The sequence below is a fragment of the Rousettus aegyptiacus genome, unplaced genomic scaffold (genome assembly GCF_014176215.1).
Source record: "Rousettus aegyptiacus isolate mRouAeg1 unplaced genomic scaffold, mRouAeg1.p scaffold_m13_p_17, whole genome shotgun sequence".
NCBI lineage: Eukaryota > Metazoa > Chordata > Mammalia > Chiroptera > Pteropodidae > Rousettus > Rousettus aegyptiacus.
Window position 1 is genome coordinate 33464047 of NW_023416292.1, and position 14296 is coordinate 33478342.

Consider the following 14296-nt stretch of genomic DNA (forward strand, 5'->3'; position numbering starts at 1 on the left):
ACAAAGCCCCTGCCAGTCCAATGGGGTGCCCTGGGGAAACATTGCTTGTTAGCAGGGTTCCATGTTGGTAGAAAAGGGCGAGGCCCTTGTACCACTATCTCCCTCAACTATCGGCCGGGGGCCGCCCCTGAGAAAAGCATGATCATGGCTCAAAGGCGACGGGTCCCTGAAGGAGGTAACTGCTGGGGCCGGCTAGAACCAGCACTCTCAGCAGCAGGGCAGGAGGTCTTATATTGAAGGGTCAGTATGAACAGCCCCTCTCCACTATGCCACACGGACAGACTGAGGTTCAATTCGCAGCAGCACGTGACCTTAGGCCACCACCCTACTTGGCTTTCTCATCTGTAAAATGGAGAGGAGGCCCCCTTTTTTTTTACCGGGTTGTGGGAGGATTGAATGAGAGGAGGACGAACAGGCATTTAGGAACGTCCTTTCTTCCCTTTCCCCCAGATGGAAATGAGCCAAGGGAACATCCTGTTCAAAGAGCCAGTTCCCACGCTGCTCTTCAGAAACTTCGTTTCCTCTCACTGTTCACTAGGTGATTGAGCCCCTCCGGCAGTTTCTCGACCCTGGGGACATGCTGCCCCTGCGTCCCAGGGCCTGGGGTGTCCCCCGACTTGTTCCTCTTCTTCCTTTCTCAGCCAGACGCAAAGATCTCCGTGGCTGTTGGCTCTTTCTGGTGGGGACCACTGGCCAATGTTAGGATGACGTGGGGGTAACGCCTCCTGGAATAGACCAGGGGTTAGCAAATTTCAGCTGCCTGCAAGCGCACTGCGGTGTTGATTCCTGTAAGAAGAAACCGTCGCGGTCCCCTTTCTACGTGCCTCTTTAAAAGCCCGAGGACAGAGTTCCCCTCCTTCACTTAGGATTTGTCTCTGCCCTGGGAGGCGGGATAGCGGCCGAATGGGAAAAGAGGGGGCTGGTTCTGTGAGGGTCGTTATCCTTCATCTGGGGTGCGCTGACCAGGGGTCCAGGTCTCCAAGGTCCGGCTACTTCTCATGTGCGTGTAAATGGGCCTAACTTACTGGGGAGTCTCAGCTCGCTGGAGCGTAAACACGAAGCGGTTTTATTTCTTCCAGTAACCGCCCCAGCTGTGTCATGCCAGATCTCGCCTGCCTGCCGGGGAGCAGCTCCCTTAATGACATCTTGGTCTGCTTCCATACTTCCCAGCCCCTTGCAGTTGCTAGCACAGTCTCTTTCCCGTAATTAGGACTCAGTCTTTTGCATCTTTAAAACTTTCATTGCCAATTTGGTTCAAAGCTCTTCTCCCTTCCCTCCAGTACAAGCCAGGGCCGGGCAGTGGCCGTTGGGGCAGTGGAGGGGCAGTGGCCACTGGCTTGGCAGCATCTGATCCAGCTCCTCTTCGGGGACTTAGCATTTCTGTTGGAGGCTGCAGGAAGGGATGAGCAGTAGAAGGCCTTTTCAAAAGACTTACGAGAACAGAGGAAGGGGTCTCATGTCCTTTCCCCCGTCCTGGTTCTGATACATGGTAGAGATTTCGCCCCAGCCGCCTTCATCCTCAAGGACCACCCTTTCTCCCCCTTCCCTCCACCTCTGCTGCACCTCCTGTTGGCGTCACTAGAGGTACAGGCTCCCAACGACTCCGCTCCCTGGCTTAAGGGGTCCGACTCTCAGTTCAGCAGCAGCCTGGATGAAGCTTTGGTTCCTGCCTGTTGGCCGACTCCCACGGATGCCCGTGCGGAGCCACAGAGACTGCTGGGAGGACGGTGGCCTTCGAGGGCCACGCGGACTTGGGATGGAATTGCTGCCCCCATCTTCTTTCAACTCTTGCGGAACCGGGTCCTTTCACGTCCTGCCGGGTGAACCACCGCAGGGGCCTGCGCTGTTACGACCTCCTGGCCTGAAATGGGCAGTCTGAATCCCAAGGTCATACCTTCTACCAATATTCTGTTCTGCCTGCCTGGCTATATACCGTGCTCCCTCTGCCCCCTCACCTACCCCCTTCTGTCATCCCTTAAGCCCGAAGAAAGTACTTGTAGATCAGCGTGAATTATTTACAATACTAATTTTTGTTTGGACTAACAGAATCTGTCCAGTTGGGGCTTGTGTAAGAGTTGAGCACATGGTGAGATTGTGGTCAGCTGGGGGAACTGGCTCGTTGACCTTCGGGATGGAGTCTCAACGTGCCAAACTATGTGACCGGGTAGAGGTTGTGAGCATAGAACCTTTGGACAGACGGCTGAAACTCCCTCATGAAATCTCTTCTCTAACATGTTTAGATCGATTTTTTTTTTCTCCCAGGGAAGCCCAGAGCCCTGACCATATTTCCAGGATAGTCCACCTGGGCAATTCTTTTCATCTGAAAAATGAGAATCTCTATCGTTCGTGTAGTACATTTCCTTCCATGGTCTCCTAGATATTTGTAATGCACTTTAAGTCGGAAACCACTATGACCATTCTCAGTTCATGGGTGAGTAACACAGGCACGGACGTTAGAGACTTGCTTGAGGATACGCAGCCTCTACGCACTGGACCTGGGGCCTGGAACCAGATGTCCCGCCCCTGCTCTACTCTACCGCAGGTCCATCCTCGGCGCCCTTCCCCCGAGACCCTCAGGCTCCTGTCCCCTCGCAGTGGGCTCTGCTCGCCAGCGGGCATTGCCTTTCTTTGCTTTCAGTCCTGTCCGTGCCCCTTGGTCCTGTTGCTTCCTTTTGCCCCCCCCCCCCCCGCCTCCCTCACTGGCCTCTCCCACATCCTCTCTGCCTCTCCCAAGGCCTGACAGTGCCTCTTGCTTGGGGTAGGGGGACAGAGCTTTGAAGCCTTCTGACAGTGACTCCCAAGCCCCTGGAGGGGCTGTTCACTGCCTTTATTGGCCCTAGTCACAGTGGATGTTATTTATTTTCAGATAAATGTATTTCCAAATAAAACAGGAAGCAAACAAATAGCTACAGTGGCAGAGCTGTAGAAAAAACCCTGCCGGCTCAGTCGCTTGAAGAAAAGCCTGCACAACTAATTAACCTGGCCAGGCCTCCGTGGTGTTTGGCAACAAGCTTGGAATTAACACTGCCCTTCCCTGGCCGCTGGAGGCGGCCTCCGAATCTTCATCGGCGGCAGCAAGAGAGACACACGCAGAGAGTTATAGAGACGGTGAGAGGCAAAGATGGAAGGAGACAGACAGAGCAAGATAAATAGTTATCCATCCGTCTGTCTCCATACTCTTAGCCAGACTCTGGATCCTAGAAAGACAGACAGACAGATTGCATTTCTGCTTACAGTGAGAGGTAAGAGGAGGAAATAGAGCCTTTGTCTAGCTCAGAGTACATTTTGTTTCTCTATCCCTGAAGTCAGAGATTCAGAAGCTTCCGGACTGAATGGGGCTTGTAAGAGGTCATCTAATTCAGTGGTTTTGAAATTATTTTTAGCAGCAAAACTAAATGAAACGAAATCACATGGAGTAGCACAATGTATAAAGCAGATAAAAGCGAAGGGCTCCCGTTGGGGCTTATTGCTCCTCGTGGCCTCTCCCTCCTCCTCTCCACGGGGTGGGCTGTGTCCTCAGGATCCTCAGGGCTCAGGAGAGAGAGCACTGTGGGAAAGCTGAGGCTGCCTGGCCTCCGTGTGGCAGGGCTTTGAGAGGGTCCCTGCTTCCTCCCCGGTTCGGGCTCGGCCTTGTCTGGGAGTCACCCGAAAGGGGAGTGTGTGTGGTAGAGAGGGTCCACCAGCTGGTGCAGGAGGTGGGCTACCTGAGGGGACATCTGTTCTCTGACCCCTGAACCTGCTAGGTTCTTGAGCTCTGATGATTACCCTCCCCTGGGGACCTTTGTTGGAAGGGACTGGGGAACAGGCTTGTCGACCTTCAGTGGGTGAACTTCGTGAGTCCTCACTTGACCTTGACTTTGCTTCAAGGAGGCTTTGTATAGCTTCACATTAAGTTCAGGGTGGGAACCAAGAGTATGAGAAGGAGACCTGCCTTCTCTGGAAGATGGATGGTGATCAGAAGGGGCCTTCCCCAGAGACCATCCAGATATGCCCTGTGGGGATGACTGGAGATCTGCAGGGAAATCGCATGTTGTACACTTTTTTTTTTTTCCCCTCACAGGGGAAGGGGAGGCAGTGGCCTGAGGTTGGAAACCATCCACCTGAATGGCACTGTGGGGATTTGTCTGGTTTCCTCTCGGAAGGTTGCCACTTGCTTCTGGAGGCTTTGTTTTCAGCTGTAAGAGCAGAGCCCTGATGCTGGACGGAGGGGCCTCTTCCGGAGTCAGTGGTGGGTCGGGGGAAGGATGGAGAGAGTGAGACTAGGCACTGTTTGGAGCCTTCCCATCTCCTTTGAACCCTGAGTGCCCTTGGCTCAGGCCTAGACAACAAGGGGGCACAGTCAGGAGGAGAAATCAAGAAGTAATGCTTTTTTTTTTGAAGGAGAAATTATAAATTGCAATTTAATCACATAATCACTTTGACACTCTCAAGCAAGCTAATTTCTTCCCTTGCCTCATTTCATCCACTCGGTGAGATGAATCTTAATGAATAATGTCCTATGAATATTTAATTTTTGATCAATTTGAATTTTCTCTGGCATACCTGCTAGAGACATAAATCAACTCCTCTTGTACTCAGCAGAGTGAATTTGGACAGCGGCCTGGGTGGATCACTGCCCAGAGCCACAGAAGTGGCCTGCCTGAAGATTTTAGGGTTCTGGTTTGCCACCATCTCAGTATTGCTACTTGGACATTTCTGGATGTGTTCCCTAAGCTGGGTTCTCTAATTCTGCCCTGCCGGCAGATGCCCAAAGCCAGTGGTCGTCTAGGTAGTCAAAATGCATCTAAAAATGGCTTTCCACAGGTGCCCCTCTTGCTCTGTCTTGTTTCTTCAGTGACATAAAGAAGCCTCTTCCTGACACTGACTTTATCCTTCTTGGCCCTGGGATAAGTATTATTCAAAACAAAAGTACCCAGAGAGGCAACATTAGGAATGGTACCATTCCCAGCTTCTTTAGAAGTCACCTTTCATGAGATAATACTTGGTATTTGTACAGTGCTTTACAGTTTGCAAAGTAACCTCACATAGATCTTTTTATGTTTTACGACATCCTTGTGTTTGATCTCTCTTTCCTGACTGGAGAGAGCTCCTTCTTACCCTAGGTCAATAGGGTAAGTATAAGAACTCACATTTTGAAAGGACTAAGTTCAAAACCAGGAAAATGGGTTTCAACTGAGCTGTCTATAATGAGGGAAGATTGAGTATTTGGGACTGAGAGCTGGAGGAAGAAAGAGGAATATCCTTATCAAGCAATAACGAGTCAATGAAGATGATGCTATTTTTTGAGAAACTATTTTTTAATTGCTTAAAGGAGATAGATAACATGTTGAGAATGTATTTTGAGTGCATGTCCATATCCTGTAAATTTTGTTTTCCTGGAGCTCTTCACCCTTGAAAGCCACACATTTCACTGCTTCAGGAAGGGCAGGAACCACCTAGAACAAAGAAGTCATTGTTTAGCTTTAAATCTCAAAGATTTCATTAGGACAAAACAGCCTTCAACATAAGGTCTTATAAAGAAAGAAGAAAGTCTGAATTTTTTACCTTCCCAATAATATGATCATAGAATTTCCTTATAAACAACAGGGTAGAGAAAATTCAGACTGTGGTGTGATGCAAGTCACTTGGGAAGCTCACCCCTTCTCACCTAAGCGGGTTTGGAGGAAGAAAGGAAAGTTGGAAGGAGGACAATAGAGTCAGAATCCAGTTTCCTTGTTTTCCGCTCCTGTGGGCCAAATCACTGGACCCCGTGGAAACATGTAGATGTATGAAGCAACCCAAGCAAATGGGTGTAATGTCTCCAACATGATGTTCTCCTCAATGTGGCAGAGAAGTCAAAGTGCAGGGAGGTGGGCAAGGAGATGAGACTGTGGCAATTCTCGTGTTCCCGTGCCCTGGGCACGCTGTGCGGGGCACGTAAGAGTTTCCTACTAGCCTTGGGTTATGTGCTGTGAGAGACTGCAGTGGAGCAGAGGACTGGGGTTGGAACAGAGAGTTTACAGAGCGGCGGGCTTTGCAACTGGAGAGAAAGGACCAGAATTGTGGTCTTTAGTTGTGGGGTTAGTGTATCATCCAGATGAGTTAGTGGGAATCGGTTGTGGGCAAGTCTAGGAACCAGAGTAGGTGAATGGCAGAGATTAGTTTTGATCAGAGGTTAGTTCTCCCCCATTATTACAAGGTCAAGTCAACTCTGCCATCTTTGTAGCTACCATTCAGGAAGTGGTGGTGGAGCTTGGAGGGTGAAATCTGAAAGTCTGAACGTTTACTCTGAAGAAACATCCAAAGAGATGTTTATGTCAAAATCAGTAATTTTCAGGATTAGCTCCTTGTCTTAACCAAAGTTTCACGAACATAGAACTTGACACAAAGCTCATATGCGAAAGCTTTACTGAACAGTGCAGTCCTAGGATAGGACGAATAAGGGGGGGGGAAGGGAAGCAAGGCAAAAAAGAGAGGACGTTGCCGGGCCACGGCTTCACGAGAACGCCCATTTGGTTGTTCAGACACATGAGACTTCTTCTAGATGCACCGTGAGAAACCGCCATGCCGCAAATAGTCTGCGGATGGTTTGATATTTTACTGTATTTAACTCTTTCCTGTCTTTCAATGGTCATCATTTGCCTCTGCTGCACTATAACCTTGTGTTACCTGGTCCCTGTGGGAAGGGTCTGAGGAAGCAGGAGATCGCACACCTATACCATGGCTCTTTGTGGTATTTTACAAATACGAAATATTCTCTCTGAGGGGTAGAGCCTGTGTCCCCCTCCATTTGCGTGTGGGCTTCTTTTAGCGACTTGCTTCTTGCAATCATAACAGAGTGACAATGAATAGTGTGTGGTCTGAGATTCATTCCTAAGAGGCATTATGCCTCCCTGCTTGCTCCTGAATTACTTGCTTGGGGAGAAGCCGGCGTTCATGTTTGAGGACACTCGAAAAGGCCTGCATGGTGAGAACCTAAAGCGTCCTGCCTTCAGCCATGAGAGCGAGCCGTTTTAGAGGGGACCTCCAGTTTCCAACTTGACCGCGGTGCATTCAAGCCTTCAGTGACTACAATTCCTGTCAACATCTAAACTGCCATCTCCCAGATCCTTGACCCACAGAAATTGTGAGATGATGAACATTTGCTGCTTTGAGCCCGGGTTTTGAAGCAACTCATTACAAAGAAATAAGTAAAAATATACCCCTCATCTGAGTCTGGAGGTTGTCGAGGAGCCGGAACATTCAGGAGTCCTGTGGAGTCAGACCTGGACGCCACAGCCACTGTGGCTCCTGGCGTGGCAGCCACAGTGAGGTACCTGCTGACGCCCTCACTTTGGAGAAGGCTGAGACAGCCGTGGTAGGAGACGAGGCACTGGTGGCAGCAGCCGAGACTACCCACCGAGCGTGTGGCGAAGGGGAGACACGAGCAGATCTGGGGAGACGCAGCCGGCCCATCTGGTCCACTAGGCTCCTACTCCCTAGTCTCATGCTTCCCACTAGGACGGAATCTCCAGAAGCATAATTAAGCTTGTTACCGAGAGAGAAAGAAGCCGCAAATGTTTTTCATGTCTGCGTAATGGTGTGAGTAGAATGGAGACAACTGTTTTTGTTACAATAATAAATTCCCATTGCAAGGAAATAAAAACAACAGGGATAAAGTACAAAAGGCAAAGCAAGCATCGCCCAAAAACCCGTGATCCAGAGAGAACACTGTTACATAACTTAATTTTTATACTCATTCATTATGTTGACATTTTCCTTGCCAATAAATATAACTACAATTATTTTTTCATCAAATATAGTGGACTAGATGTTCCATGAAACTCTTCTAGGAACAGTATGCTTCTAAATGATGGAATATATATATATATATATATATATATATATATATATATATTCTCTCCCCCGTTAAAAAATACATGAGTGCCTGGTTGAGTTGGCAAAAAAATAAAGGAAATTTCTTAAGAGACAAAAAACAACAAGAAAACATAAACTAAAAAAAAAAAAAAAAAAGGAAAAAAGAAAATGAGCTGTAGAGCTAGTCTTTGTCTTGGAGCCTATTTGGGTTTAATAGGTAATATGGGCCATATACATGCCAGGTGGGAGATATAGCCCAGGGCCCAAACAAGCTGAATTCTCACACAAGCCGAAAGCCCTGAAGGATGAAACTCCCATTAGGGGAACTAGAAGAAACACACTCTACAGAAAGAGAAAGTTGGTGAAGCTACTTGTTTGTCATCCTTTACTTTTGATGGAATAGAAGAAAAACATGAAAATGTTTTCTCAGAGAATTCCTAATCTTAAACCTGAATTTACCCAAAATTTCCTTCCAAAAACTTAAAGTATCCTGAATTGGTGAGATTCCCCAGGGCCTGAAAACAAAAACAAAAACAAAAACCAATCTTCCCTGAAAGATCAAGTTCTAAGGGACATAGATTTTATAGTCAAAATTCAACAAACAAGTGAGGAAATAAATTATCCTAAATGGGACTCAGTTTAAACGACAGATTCCTCAAAGACTATAATGACTTGCACTTATTCAATACAGAATATAAAACAAATGTATTTAATTTGTTTATGAAATAAGAGTATTAGGAGTCTAGTTATGGAACAAAAGACTATTAGAATAACATAGACAAATGTAAAAGAGAAACAAATGCAACTTCTAGAAAGTAAATATAATCATTGAAATTAATGACTCGATGGATGTGATAATAAGTTAGACACAGATGAAGAGAGAATTGGTGACCTGGAAGTTCCTCTGAAGAATGACCTAGAATATAGTAGAAAGACAAAGATAAGACAGAGTTAGGAGATATAAAGGACGGAGTGAAGAGACGCAGTGTACATATAATTGGGGTGTCAGAGGATGACAGAGAGAATTGGAAAGAAGTTTTAAAAAAGATAATGAGTGAAGAATTTCCAGTTCTGATGAACGATAAGCTGTACTCAGCTTTAACAAACCCAGTGAATCCCAACCAGGACAAAGAAAAGAAACCCACATTTTGTAGAAAAATAGAACACTGAAAACAAAGAGAGGATCCTTAAAGTAGTCAGAGTGAAAAGAGAGATTCCCTACAAAGCACTGAGAATTCTACTTACAGCTTATTTCTCAGTAGCAACGATGGAGCTAGAAGACGATGGAATGATAGCTTTGAAGTGCTAAGTGAAAATATGTTAGAATTCTACCCCCACGAAAATGATCTCTTAACCGTAAAGGCAAAATAACGACAATTTAAAAATGTTTTAGAAACAAAACTGATACAACTGACTACCAAGAGACACTAAAGGAACTTATACGAGTATTTACCAGGAAGAATAAAATGATCCCAGGAGGAGGTTTGAAGTACGAGAATAAATGGCGAAGAAAGAAAATGGTAACTATATAAATACATATCGACTGTATAAAATAATAATAAACTAACCGTGGGGTTAAAAACCAAGTTAGACCTAAAATCATGGACCATATTTGGATAGAGATAAAAAAAAATAGGATAAATGAAACTTTTGTTTTTTTAAAGAGAGGCATCGGTGTGTGTTAACACTATAAAGGAAAAGAATGAAAAAATTAGCACAGAATTTGGCGTAGTGGATTCCTGGAGTTGGGGGAAGGAGGTGGGTGGGACGGAGGGGGCTTTGAATGTATTGTGACTATTCTATTTCTTAAGATAGATATTGGATATTTAGTTGTTTATTTTTTTATCACTGCAATTCCTTAAAATGTATATATTAATCATATATACCTTTTGTATGTACAGTATGATCAAAGTGGACTAATTATGGATGATATTGTGATTACCATTGTTCTCATGTTATAAAGTGAATTTCTAGAAAGATTTTGAGGATAAGGGTAAGTAAACTAAGTTTTCTCTGAAACTTATTGCCACCCTCCTTCTGCCCCCTGAAAGGGTAACCAAGTTATACAACTACCAGCCGTGCATTAAAGGGTGGATTTCCCCACACTCTAGGGCCAATTCCTTTCTGTGCACTTTTTCTAAAGTGTCCTTATATCATATATGCCAGCATGGTGAGCTGGGCTTAATTGAAGATAATAGAATGAGATGAACAATTTATGAAGCAGGTGGTATAATTAATCCCATTTTATAGGTAATGAGACAGAATCACGAGGTTGAGTGACTCGTCCGGGTCCATATTGTGACCCAGTCTCCTAACTGCATGTCCGGCTAAGTGTTTTTTTTTTTTTTTTTTTATGACTCCCACTGCTGGATAAATCCCACTGCATCTTTGTGGTGGAGCAGTCTGCTGATGCATATGAAAATCTTTCCCGGTCCAGTCAAGCTGGAAAAGGCGGAAAGAACGTGTGCCTTGTGGGGTGCTGGTGGAGGCGTTAGAGTCGGATGGGGGAGGGAGATTTTCAGCATGTACATCCTCGTATCCGAGGACCGCTTCCTTCCTCGGTCCTCATTGCTTAAGCCCCTGCTTATAAACTTTGGAGACAGAGGGTTGGCGTGTCTGGCACATGGAAAGGGCTCACTAAATATTTGCTGGCTCTTGAATAAACTCTGGTTGATATTTTTGTCACCAAGTATGGAAGGAGAATTGTTCCTTTGGCTGGGCCAGGTTTCTTTCTCTGCGTGAAGCGAGTCTAGGCCAGGGCAGAAGAAGGGGTGAATTGACCTTCCAAGGTCCCTTCCTGCTGGAAAGACAAGGACTGTCAGCAGGCGGTGCTGCAGTGAGCAGCCCCTGCCCCCGGCTCCCTCTGAGGTGCGTTGGCTTTCTTTTCTCCAAGTGATTAGCAGGGAGATTGGCAGGCAATAGTGGCAATGGAAGTTTAATGTTCTGGAAACCCAGTCTTTTTCCTTTTCCTCCAAGGTGTTCCCTGGTGAGCCCGGAAAAGGTCTTGCAGCTTAATAGGCAGATACGAATGGGGCTGGAGAGTTTTGCCATCAGAGACTGGAATTTATCATTGTGATGCCAGGCCCAGGCATGGCTGCATTTGTGGGGGAGAAGTGACTGGTTGTAGGGGAAGGAACTGCTGTCCTCCCCTGAGGACATTGTCCCTGTCAGGGCACTGAGACCCTGTCCTTGCCCTTGAGATTTAACCAACCACCCATCCTTTGGGCTCCCTCAGCCCAAGACAAGCCAGCATACCTTTGGCTCATAGTCTCCGGATGCAGCAGATGGGATCAGTCGGTCCTGCTGCTCTGCGCTGGTAGCCAGCATCCTCTGGTGGGTCCTAAGGCCTTGTGCCTATTAAACAAGGGACTTGGTGTAGTTGGAAGAGCTTAGAGATCTGTGTTAACATCCTACCTCAGTTCTCTACTAGCTGTTTGATGTTGAGAATGCTTCTCTATTCCTGAGCCTCTCTTTTCCTCTTCTGAAAATAAGGGCAATAATAACTACCTTTAAAATTAAATCAAATGATATATGCACCCTGCTAGTACCCTTCCTGCTACTTAGAGAGACAGAAGAGTAAAGTAGTAAAAATCATGCCTCTGGAACCACATTTCTCGGGTTCAAACCTGACTCTGGCAACTTTCTAGCGGTGGGAACTTGGGCTAGTAACTTAGCCTCCCTAGACCTTGGTTTCCCCAAGGTAAGCTGGGGATGATAATAGCCCCTAGTTTATAGAACCATTGTGGCGGCTGGAAGAGTTAACACATGAAATGTTTAGAACCATGCCTGGCACATAGTGAGTGCTATACACATTGCTTTTTTTTTTTTTAATTTATTTTTATCAAGTTCCCCCTTCCCTGCGTTTGCCCCCTCTACCTTCCCTCTTCCTCCTAGGCTGTAAGATCCAATTCAGGTCTTGGTTTCCTGATTTGTATTTGTGATTAGTTCTTCTCGGGGTCACCCTTTCAATCTGGGGCCCTAGCTCCTAATTCAGTCTCACTCTGTCCTTCCTTTTGGAGTTAGAGACTGCCTCCAGGAGCCCTGCCTGGGGGGAACCCCTCTGGTTAGATGCTTCCAGAACCCAACTGACATCGTCATATCTGATCACTGTCTCTGCTGCCTCCACCCATGACTCTCTCTCAGCCCCATGCTTTCCTCCTGGCTTCCTCTTGTTCTCTCCTTTCCAGGGCTGCCCGTGTCCCCGCAGGCCCCAGGGCTAAGTCCACCTGAAGGAAAACGGGGTCTTCCTCAGTTGGACTTCATCTCTGCTGGGTCCAAGGTAGGCAAGGGCCCAGAGCTTTCTGGCTTTTTGTCCAACATTCTATCCAGATACTTCCCATCGCCAAATAAGTACAGGATCCTTTCTGGGCACCTCTCGTTTTTGCACGGCAGTCATCTCATTGTTAAATAGGCCTAATGAACAGCGGCAATGACAATGACAACAACAACAGTAATAGAAGCGGTCGTCACTGAGTACTTACTGTATGTCAGGTTACTCTACGTATATCATCTCCGATTTTTACAACCACCCGGTAAGATGGGTTTTATTATCTCCGTTTTACAGATGTGGGCAAGGAGGCCTTGAGAGGATAAGTGGTTTGCTAAGAGGTGTATCCAGGAGGTAAATCTGGTTTGCTTGCCTCCGAAGTCAGTTCTCTGCCGTCTGCGCCGAGCTGCCCTGACGGGTCGGAGCCTGCCTCTCTGTCTCCTCCATCGCCGGAGGATGAAAGGTACAATCTGTTTTCCCTTTTCCACACGTTCGCCTCTAATGCACTCGCGAAAGCCATCGTGTCGCTTTTCGGTTTTGTCTTCTTCTGGCTAAATATCAACTGTTTGTCATATTGCATGACATTGTCTCCGGGCATCTTCACATCTTGGCCTCCCTCTTCTGGACATGCTTGTTGGTTAACGTCTTCGCGATGTGTTGCATCCTGTCTTCCAGACGCAGAGCTTGAGGCCACACAAATCTCTCTTAGCGGCGCGCTGTCATGGTTTGAGAGCACAGGCTTTGCACTTAGGCTCATCCGGGTTCAGACACCGGCTCTGTCCAATTTACTAGCTGTGTGATTGTGGCCAACTGCAATTTTCAGAGATGGCTGCCCCAATAGATCCCGTCCCACACGCTCTCGCAAGGTGACAGCACTCTTCTCATCAAGTGGCGGGGTCCGCATTCCTTTCTTTTGAAAAAGGGCAGAACTTTGTGACTGCCATGGACAATAATAGATGGCAGAAGGGACACTGTGTGACTTTTGAGGCTAGATCCTAGAAGTGCCAGGCACTTCCTTCTCGTTCCCTTTCGATTTCAGTCACACAGAAGTAGCCCAGACTGACCCGAGTGGAGAGCCCATGGGAAGAGGCCATGTGCAGGTGTTTGGGCTGAAGTCCTAGCCTGGAGCCAGCATGAACCAGGTACAAGGACGTGTAGTGAGGGTGTCTCTGAGGTGACTCCATGCTGACCCATTGTCCGACTGCAGCCTCCTGAGCGACCTCAAGCGAGAATCACCCAGCTGAGCCCAGTCAACCCCCAGAATAAAACCATTGTTTTAAGATACTAGCGTAGGGGCGATTCATTATACAGCAATCATCAGAACAGCTATCTTAAGCTTTACTCAATCTCCCTGAGCCTCAGTTTTCTTTATCTACGAAATGACTGTGAAATCTGCCTTAGAGGACTTCTTTGAGAATTGAAAGACAATAGATATAAAGTGGTCAATGTGTGCTTGTCACATAATAGTTGTGCAACAAAAAATTGTGATTGATGATGTCATGAGTGAGGCAGGAAGGCGACCTAGATTGGGACCTTAGAACTAGGTAGAGACAGAAGACTGGGCAACTGAACTTGCCGTGGGGCGACCTCTGGGGAAGACGCGGAGAGCTGAGTCATAGGTTCCAAACGTGAAGTAAGTCGTGGTGGATTCGGGCAGCGTCCAGTGTGGGGAAGACAGTCCAGCGTGGGCGGCCTTTCCCTCACTGCGTGGCGCGTGCAAGCCAGCAGCGTTAAACTGGTGGTGAGGAGGCAGGACCTCGGTCACACCCAGACGCTGGAACCTTTTGCCTTAAGATTAAGCAGAGTTGGGGATTGCCGCTGGGGCGCCCCACAGCAAGCCTCGTAGGTGAGAGGGGTTTGCGAGAGCGGTCCGGATATTCGAGGTCGCGGCTGACAGAGTTAAGCAGTGACAAGGTGGGGCTCTGGGAGAATGCCTGGTTAAGTCCGTGTGCACGGTGGCCTTGTGGTGTGGCTCCCCTTGCTTTGGAGAGCAGAGATCTCAGGGTCTGAAAGGTACAGCAACTGAAAACGAGTGTCTGAAAAAATTCAGGCAGCTGTGAAATCTTAAACCTTAAAAAGCAAAACTGCCTCCCAAGAAAACCCCCCACCACCACAAAACCCCATCTCCACTCCCACAAATAATATGTATGCTCATTGTAGAAAGTATATGATGCATAAGCAGCAAAAAGAGCA

General features: G+C 47.2%; 1 protein-coding gene and 1 long non-coding RNA gene across 4 annotated transcripts in view; one reads left to right on the top strand and one right to left on the bottom strand.

Moving 5' to 3' along the window:
* ST7L (suppression of tumorigenicity 7 like) overlaps positions 1-14296 on the top strand; it is a 207135-nt gene that overhangs the window by 173222 nt on the left and 19617 nt on the right. The gene's annotated exons all lie outside the window — the stretch shown is intronic.
* On the bottom strand, positions 5307-12523 carry LOC107499810. Its single transcript, XR_001594358.2, has 3 exons — positions 12318-12523; positions 11092-11190; positions 5307-5435 (listed from the first exon to the last, which is right to left on the bottom strand). It is a non-coding gene; the product is annotated as an uncharacterized LOC107499810 (long non-coding RNA).